The 8,315-nt window shown below is 43.7% G+C and overlaps 1 long non-coding RNA gene across 2 annotated transcripts; it reads left to right on the top strand.

Moving 5' to 3' along the window:
- Positions 1–1,761: 1,761 nt before the first annotated feature.
- On the top strand, positions 1,762–6,150 carry LOC113193859 (uncharacterized). Of its 2 annotated transcripts, none has more exons than XR_003302194.2 (5): positions 1,762–2,618; positions 3,090–3,132; positions 3,370–3,519; positions 4,965–5,082; positions 5,865–6,150. It is a non-coding gene; the product is annotated as an uncharacterized LOC113193859 (long non-coding RNA). The 2 variants fall into 2 exon arrangements; XR_003302195.2 differs by having other exon boundaries at positions 5,868–6,150.
- Positions 6,151–8,315: the final 2,165 nt, after the last annotated feature.

Here is an 8,315-nt window from a genome sequence, read left to right on the forward strand (position 1 = left end):
GAGGCTGTGTTCCTGGCCTTCAATTTGCTGATAAATTTTTCCCCTGAGATCAAGATTTTCTTTTCTTTTCCTTTTTGGTACCGAGGATTGAACCCAGGAACACTCTACCATTGAGTCACATCCTCAGCCCTTTTTAGTTTTTATTTTAAGACAGAATCTCACTAAATTTTCCAGGCTGGTCTGGTACCTGTGATCCTCCGGCCACAGCCTCTGGAGTCACCTGGACTACCAGTGGGCGTCATCACACCTAGCCTGAGATGGAGTTGGGACAGAAAAACAGAGGGAAAATGGGCTGCAGTGTTGATGAGAGAGGAAAGAAAGGGATACAGAAAAGGAAACTGAAAGTGCTTGACATCAGATTCATCTGTTTCCAGGGCTCTTTGAATGGCTCCGAAAATGCAGCCCACCTTTGAAGGGCTGATGGCCAAGGTGGGTCTGGAAATGCAGCACATCTGACTTTGTCTTTGGGGGCTCTTTTCCTAGAGCCATTCAGCAGGAAATTTGGAGCAGCAGGGACCCCCATGCTCCCTTCTCCATCATTCATACAACAACACTCTGCTTTGAAGATGGTGGAGGTGGAGATGAGAGGATTTGTTCCACTGTACATACAGCACAAAACCATACCAAGGTATCTGGCAGCTTTGCTTCAGTGACACGTGTGAAAATTTTGCAACATCTTAGTGGAAGTCCTCCAATCTTAGAGTAGCAGCAAGAGGAAAGAGGGCTATTAATTGAGGACCTGCCATGTGCCATGCCCTTTGCCAGGTTTGTGTGGTTTTCAAGGCTCATCATAGCACCTGGGGTGGAGCTGAGGAAGCTCTTGATGCTGGTCTTCAATAGCAATGCTGTCACTGAGAAAAAGCCAACTTTTCCGTAGACAAGATGAAGGGGAAGTCTCTTTTAAGGAACAGGGCAGCCTGAGAGAGCTCCTTAGATTCCTGACTGTTCAGTCTCCTTTGGTTTGGGCCTGGCACTCCCTGGCTCGTCACTGACAGTGATTCTGACAGGAGAAGCTGGCTTAGGTCCTTTCCTCTGACTTGAGCATTTCAGGTTCAACTGGAAATGCACTTTGTCCTGTCTTGGTGTCAACACTTCCTGTCCTTCTCAGCTGGCTGTCCCCTGAGTGTTCCGGAAGGCTGTTCAAGGGCACAGAGTGTTCTCTCAGTGTAGCCAGTGCCAGGTGGCAGCCACAGTGAGGTGTCTAGGGTGCCTTCATCAGGCGCCTGGCCCACCCTGATGGAAATCACCTCTTTCATTAAGCCTGAGAGCCTCCAGAGAACCATTTCTTTTGCTGGTTGCCCATTTTTTTAAACATGTTTTATTAATTTTTTCATTTATAGATGACAGCGGAATGCATTACAATTCATATATGCATATACAGTACAATTTTTCATATCTCTGGTTGTACACAAAGCAGAGTCACACCCATTGATGTCTTCATACATGTACTTTGGATAATAATGTCCATCACATTCCACCATCATTATGATGCCTAGGATAGGGTGAGCTTGAAGAGGGAGTAGAGGGTACTTGATCACAGATGAGACTATTAATGACGGAAGCGGCTGGAGGCTCTGTCTAATCTGAAGATTAAGACAGACATTAAGGATAAGGACCCATTTTCTCAATCTGTCCTGGAGCTTCTCACCTCGTTCTGGGATTGTGATTACCTGATACTCAAAGGGAAGTATCAGGACCTTGGGTCCAACTTTAAACGGAGCTCCACCTAGTGGCTTTGTCGTTAAATACAAGCATTTTGATGCCCAGGGAAGCCCTTTGCGGAAGGGGCTGGCATCTGCCATGGATTGTAGGCACTCAGTCAAGAGGATGATTGAGCATTTCCTAAGCCCAAGTATTCGGAGTTGACATGCCATGGATTTAAACAGGGCTTATGCAAATGGAGCAAGAATATTTCAAAGCCCAATACTCTGCCTTTCGCGTACTCTTCACTGGAGAGAGGGGAGGGGACAGAGAAGCAGAGTTTCTGGCAGCTGGCAAAAGGCAGAGGAGGAGGGAAGAGAGGTGTCAGGTGTCTGGAAGTTTCTGTGTAAGCTCAGGCATCTGCAGATTAAATGAACGTTCTCCACACGGAAACAGAAGCCGGCAGATGACCTGGCAGTTCCAGGCTTCAGGAGCCACCAGAGGAAAATCCCCACTCTGCCCAGCCCAGGTGGGGCCAGCGCTGCAGAGATCCTGACCTTGTGCACGTCTTCCGCAGCAACTATGGCTCAGTGTAGTCTGAACACGAATGATTGGAATCCCCTCGTGTTTAGAGGTAGCTTGCTATAATTTTAAAAGGTTAGAATTTCAGGGAATTAAACCCTGCTCAGATCAACATCCACCCCCAGCCAGGCGCGTGGAAGGCTGTTCATTTCCTGGGGCTGGCGCAGCGCAGCGAAGTGCCGCAAGCTGGGAGCTTGACGCAGCAGAAATTCACCGTCTCGCGCTCTGGAGGCCAGAGTCTGAAATCAGGGGGTCAGCAGGGCTGTGTTCTTCCTGGAGAGAACCCCTTTCACGCCTCGCTCTTCCATTCCGTGCTACTCGCGATCACTGGTGCTCCGCGCTTTATCACCTCCCTCCCATCTCTGTGGTCACGTGACGCTCTCCGCATGGCACAGGTATGTCTGTCTTCACATGACGTTGACTTCCCTGTGTGTGTGTGTGTGTGTCTTCTACCCTTCTCATAGGACACCAGTCACGTTGGATTAGGGGTCACCCTACTCCAGCCAGACCTCATCTTAACCAACATCTTGATACATCAGGAAAGATTCTCTTCCCAAAGAAGGGCACATTCCCAGGAACCGGAGGTCAAGACTTACATATCTTTTGGGGGACACACTCAACCCTAAGAAGTAGGAAGGGACAACAGTGGGTAGAAAGTTCAACACCAGTTATGATGTGGAATTTTCACATTTCCATTCATACAGACCTCAGACGAGACCAGGATGCCTTATACCGAATATTATTTTGACAGGATGAGAAATATCTTTTTAAGAAAAGATAAGGCTTTTCCTTAGGGAGGCAAGGAGAACCGGTTATCTAGAACACCTTCCAGTTTGTGCACTAGCTCATTGCCTTTTATTTTTTAGTGGGCATGGAGGAAACAACCCGGACCTGCTTACCACTGAAATGGTGAGTCAACGTGAGATGTGTGACCTTTCCTCTGAGTCATTTTATTCAGGGCTTCTCTTTATTTAATACACTTTTTATTCAATAGATGATTTAATAGGTCCTGTTGTACTAAAGCCTATAACATTGTGATTCCTTGTGCGTTTTTGCAAACCGTGTTGTTTTGTTACTGAAAACATGGGCATGTATGCAAAACTTAACTGCTGTCCTTGAGGAAATACTTTACCCCCTTTCAAACAGGCACACACACAGAATGCATGTCAGCGAGGTCTGTGATGCAGTGATTCAGCCAGCTGAGGCAGAAGGATCACAAGTTCAAGGTCAGCCTCAACAACTTAGTGAGACCCTGGCTCAAAACCAATTGAAGAGAACTGGAGGCACAGCTCAGTGGTAAGCACCCCTGGGTTAGATCCTCACTTCTCATTTACCAGCTGCCTTCTAAGTGCCAGTGACTATGCTAATTGGTTTATATGTATTCTTTTATAATTCTTTTTTTTTTTTTTAGAGAGAGTGAGAGAGGGGGGAGAGAGAGAGAGAGAGAGAGAGAGAGAGAGAGAGAGAGAGAGAATTTTTAATATTTATTTTTTAGTTCTCAGCAGACACAACATCTTTGTTGGTATGTGGTGCTGAGGATCGAACCCGGGCCGCACGCATGCCAGGCGAGCGCGCTACCGCTGAGCCACATCTCCAGCCCATATAATTCTTAAAATGAACATATGGTGTATTATTATTCATATTTTACTTATGAATAAGCTGATACTTGGCATCTTACCCCAAATCACATAGCTCATTAGTGGTGGAGCTGAAATTCAAAAGTTAAGTTTATGATCCCAGAGATCATGTTTGCCTGCCTACACTTATTGTTTTCCTTGGAAACCTAGTGGATTTTTCTTGATCAATCTAGTTCTTTTTTCCCCTCATACACCTTTGCATAGACCAGAACCTAATGGTCCAAACCCATTCCAACACTCCCTTATTTTACCTTTGACCACTAGGTGGAGATATGCCTATTTTCTCTCCAAAAGACAATGACCTATCTCCCCTCTTTGGGACCCCCAAGGTCCATATGACTATAGAACCAGAATCATATTAGCAGTGAGAAAAACATATAGAACTGGGATATGAACTAACCTATTTATCATAGTGTTCTCTAGGCTTTATTAAAGGTTTTAAAAAAATTTACCGTGATTTTAGATGATTGAATCAACAATCTGCTTACCTACAATAAATGCTATAGGTTTGGAACTACATGAATGTGGTTTTTGACCCATGAAGAACCACACAAATCTAATAATCGTAATAAAAATTATTTCATGAACATGAAGATGTGATGGGTATCTTAAAAATGGCCTTTGTAGCTTTTATAAGATTATATTTAATCTGTATGGACTATGTAACTAGAGTAGATGGAGATACTTGCTCTGTGAATGTATAATTGACCTTATTGGACTTTCAGTGATTCATTTACTTATCTAACAAATATTTATTGAGGGCCTCCAATGTCAGGCCCTTTGCTAAGTATGGTGTATACACTGGTGAACCAAATATCACAGCCTTTGGCTCACATTGTGGCCTGTGCCCTCGGGTTTTTTTGTGTGTGTGTGTATTTGTGTGTGTGTGTGTGTGTGTGTGTGTCTGGCAGATCCTCATTACTTGCAAATTCCATATTTGCAAATTCTCCTATTTGAGAAAATATATTTGCAATCTCAAAATCAATATGTGTGGCTGTTTGGTGTCACTTGAAATGTGCCCAGAGTGACAAAAATTTGAATTACCCAATATTATACATGTTTCCAGCTAAGTCAAATGAGACGATGCTCTGGCTTCTCTTTTAGTATTACATTTTGGTGCTTTCTGTGGGTGATTTTGCTACTTAAGATCACCTCCATACTTGACCTGAAGTGCTGCCTCTATTTCTAAGTGCAAGAAGGCTGTGTTGGGTCTTTGAAGAAGGTACGTATGCCAGGTAAACTTGGTTGAGACATGAGTTTTACTGCCATGGGCCATGAGTTCAACACTAATGAATCAGCACCATATATTAAGGAGTCTGAACAGAAAACATAAATGAAACAACCAGTGGATGAAAGAAAATGTAACCAACAGCTCATAGGAGCATAGCCCTGTATTTCCCCCAGGAGAAATGGCTCAGTATCCATCAACTCAGTGTCCATGGAGACTTTATAGACTATAACTACTGTGAATAGCAATAGTTGGCTGTGTGCTTTTTGGAGTATGAATGGAACTCTGAATGGCCCTGAAGAGGGCTGGCATTGAGATATCAGTGTGGCTGCTGGCCCAGCTCTCAAATGAGATACATGCACACAGGATGGGAGGAGGGACACATGGATTAAAGTAACTACAGTGGGAACAAAGAAAGTTATGGATTTGGAGAGGATTTCTGATTTGTGGTCCAGATGTCCTCATATTGTCATCTGCATACAATGCAGGAAGGTACCGATAAGAATAGGAAGAGGGAGGATGGGAAAATACCTGAGTGTCCCCATCAATGCATACAGAGAAGGGAGATCAGGAAGAACGACTTGTGGACCCCACTAGTGGGGTGACTGAGAAAGACAAGATCCAGAACTAATGTGAACCAGGTTTCAGGGATGATTATGATGAGTGTTAAAGATTTCTTATCGTTGTCCCCATTATTTTTTAACCCCCGATTTTCCTGCCTTTACGGGGGACAAATTGCCTCAAATGACTTCAACAGAATATCTTACCTTATTTAGCAGAGCAAGAAAGATATGTGCAGCTGGGTTCCTTCCTGCAGAGCCCGAGTGGGAGAAGAAAAAAGAAAAGTAGGTGGTGGCAGCCAAGAAGGAGGGCAGCAGAAAACCCCTGAGGCCACCCGAAAAAGAGAAACAAGGGGGAGTCCTTCACTAAGAAGAAATGATACCCAGATAGTAGCCATAGGTAAATTAAATGATCCCACAGCCAGCTACACGTCTCTGCACACAGCCACACAAGAGGGCCTTTAAGAACCACCAGAGGAAGCTCTAGAGACAACAATGATCAGGGCTTGTGAAAAATGCTGGGGCCAACCCAGAGGGTTCTACTGATCCATCAGCCAGGAAACAAGGAAGAAGACTCCGGGCTCCAGGGAGAGGATAGTGTAAACACCTGTGGGAAAGAACACAGACCTGCTCAGAACTGCTCAGTAACTCCTTTGTTTCTCTATCTGGGGAATGATCTTCCTACTGGGAAGTGTATAAGAAAAAGAAGCTTAGAGAGCGTGAAACCCAGAGGGCCAGGAGCCCTGCAGCTTTAACCTCCTGATAAACGCTGAGATAGTAAAGCAGACAGGCCTGCAAGCTCAGATGAGCCAGACTCCAGGGATGGGAACGTGGGCAAAGAGAGAAACAAAAGATCCCAAAAGGCTCTGATGTAATTTTTTAAGAAAACGAGGGAAAGGTGGCATCCGGGAAGCATAGACAAGTTAGTGTTTATTCCTGGCTGAAGATTAGAATCTGTCATGAAGCAGTCAACTTCTCAGCCATAGGCATGAGCTGTGAGAATAGGCCATGCCAAAGTAACCACACTTTCTCCTTTTGAGGGACTGTCACTGGATTCACAGATCGGGGGGAGTTCACAGAGATCATGCACATGGATGTTGGCCAAGATGCTCACGGTTCCATGTAAATAAGATGGAAAACATGAATTTGATAGGACCACATTACAGCCATGGGCTGGATGACCCCTGACCTGGGGTACAGGCCAGCTGACAACAAAGGCCCCTCCTAGTTCCAGGAACACTGAGTTGATGGCAGTTTTGAGCAAGAAGCTGTTAACTGACTGAATTTCTATTGGTGTACTTGGCTCTGGGCATGCAAAGATGTGTTGTTTCCCCAAGTGAACCTGTTCCTCAGAGGTGAACCCCCGCAATTCCACCAAAAGGTCTCTCAAAATCTTGTACATGAATATTCACAGCAGCATTATTCTTAACAGTCAAAAAGGGAAATAACTCAAATATCTATAACTGAAGAGATAAATAAAATGTGTATGGCTACCTTTAAGATCTGTGCATTTCTCCAAATATAAATATCACCTAATGAAAGAACAAAAACACAGAATGTGGCATATCCACACAATGGAATATGATTTGGCATAAAAGGGAATTAAATGATGATACACCCTACAACATTATGAACCTTTATAACATTATGCTAACTGGGAGGAGACAGTCACAAAAGACTACACATTGTGTGATTTCGTTTTCATTTCTTTATATGAAAGGCTTTGAACAGATAAAGTTACAGAGCCCAGAAAGATGAGTGGTTATAGATGAATGCATAAAGAAAATGTGGTAAATACATACAGTGGAGTTTTATTCAGCTATCAAGAAAGAAGAAATAGTGCCATTTGAAGGAATAATAGATGGAAGTTGAGACCTTTATGTTAAGGGAAATAAGCCAAACCCAGAAGGTCAAGGGTCATATGTTTTCTCTCACATATGGAGGCTAGAGAGAAAAAAGCAAAAGTAAAGTTGGGGGTGATCACATGAAAAGCAAAGGGAGAGTGGAACAGAGAAAAGTGACCAGGTATGGGAGGAGGGAGGGAGGGGGTAAGTGATGAGGAGGGTATGGACTAAATTACAGTGTTCTGTTGTGTGCACATGCAAATACATAACAACAAGTCCCACCATTATGTACAACTATAATGCACCAATAAAAAATGCGGAGGAAAAAAAAAGATTCATGGTTGCCTAAGTGGGTTCAAGGCAAACAGGGGGACTGTTAATAGACTTAGACCTTCTTTTGGGGATGATGAAAAGTTCTAAAACTGAAAGTGGTGATAGCTGTTCAGCTATATGAATGTACAAAAATCATTGAATCGTGTGCTTTCAATGGGTGGATTATATGGCATGTGAATTTTTTCTCAATAAATCTGTTATTTTTTTAAAAGTTGAACTACTAATGAAGATACATGCAAGTAATTATAGAGCGTTCTGGTTGGTTCCATATCAGAGGTTCTATTAATTTACACATTTACTTGCCAGTCTGCTCCACTGCATGGTACATTCCTCTAAGGAAGGAACCCTGGATTAATCATCTTTGTATCCCCAGCTTTTAGCAGGTTCTTAGCCCACAGAGGACCATCACTAGATGTAGTTGAATGCTTGATAAGTTGGTAGCATGCTAGCCAGCAGTCGATTAAAAACTAGAGCAACCTAGCCTCAATAA

The sequence above is a fragment of the Urocitellus parryii genome, chromosome 13 (genome assembly GCF_045843805.1).
Source record: "Urocitellus parryii isolate mUroPar1 chromosome 13, mUroPar1.hap1, whole genome shotgun sequence".
Taxonomy (NCBI): domain Eukaryota; kingdom Metazoa; phylum Chordata; class Mammalia; order Rodentia; family Sciuridae; genus Urocitellus; species Urocitellus parryii.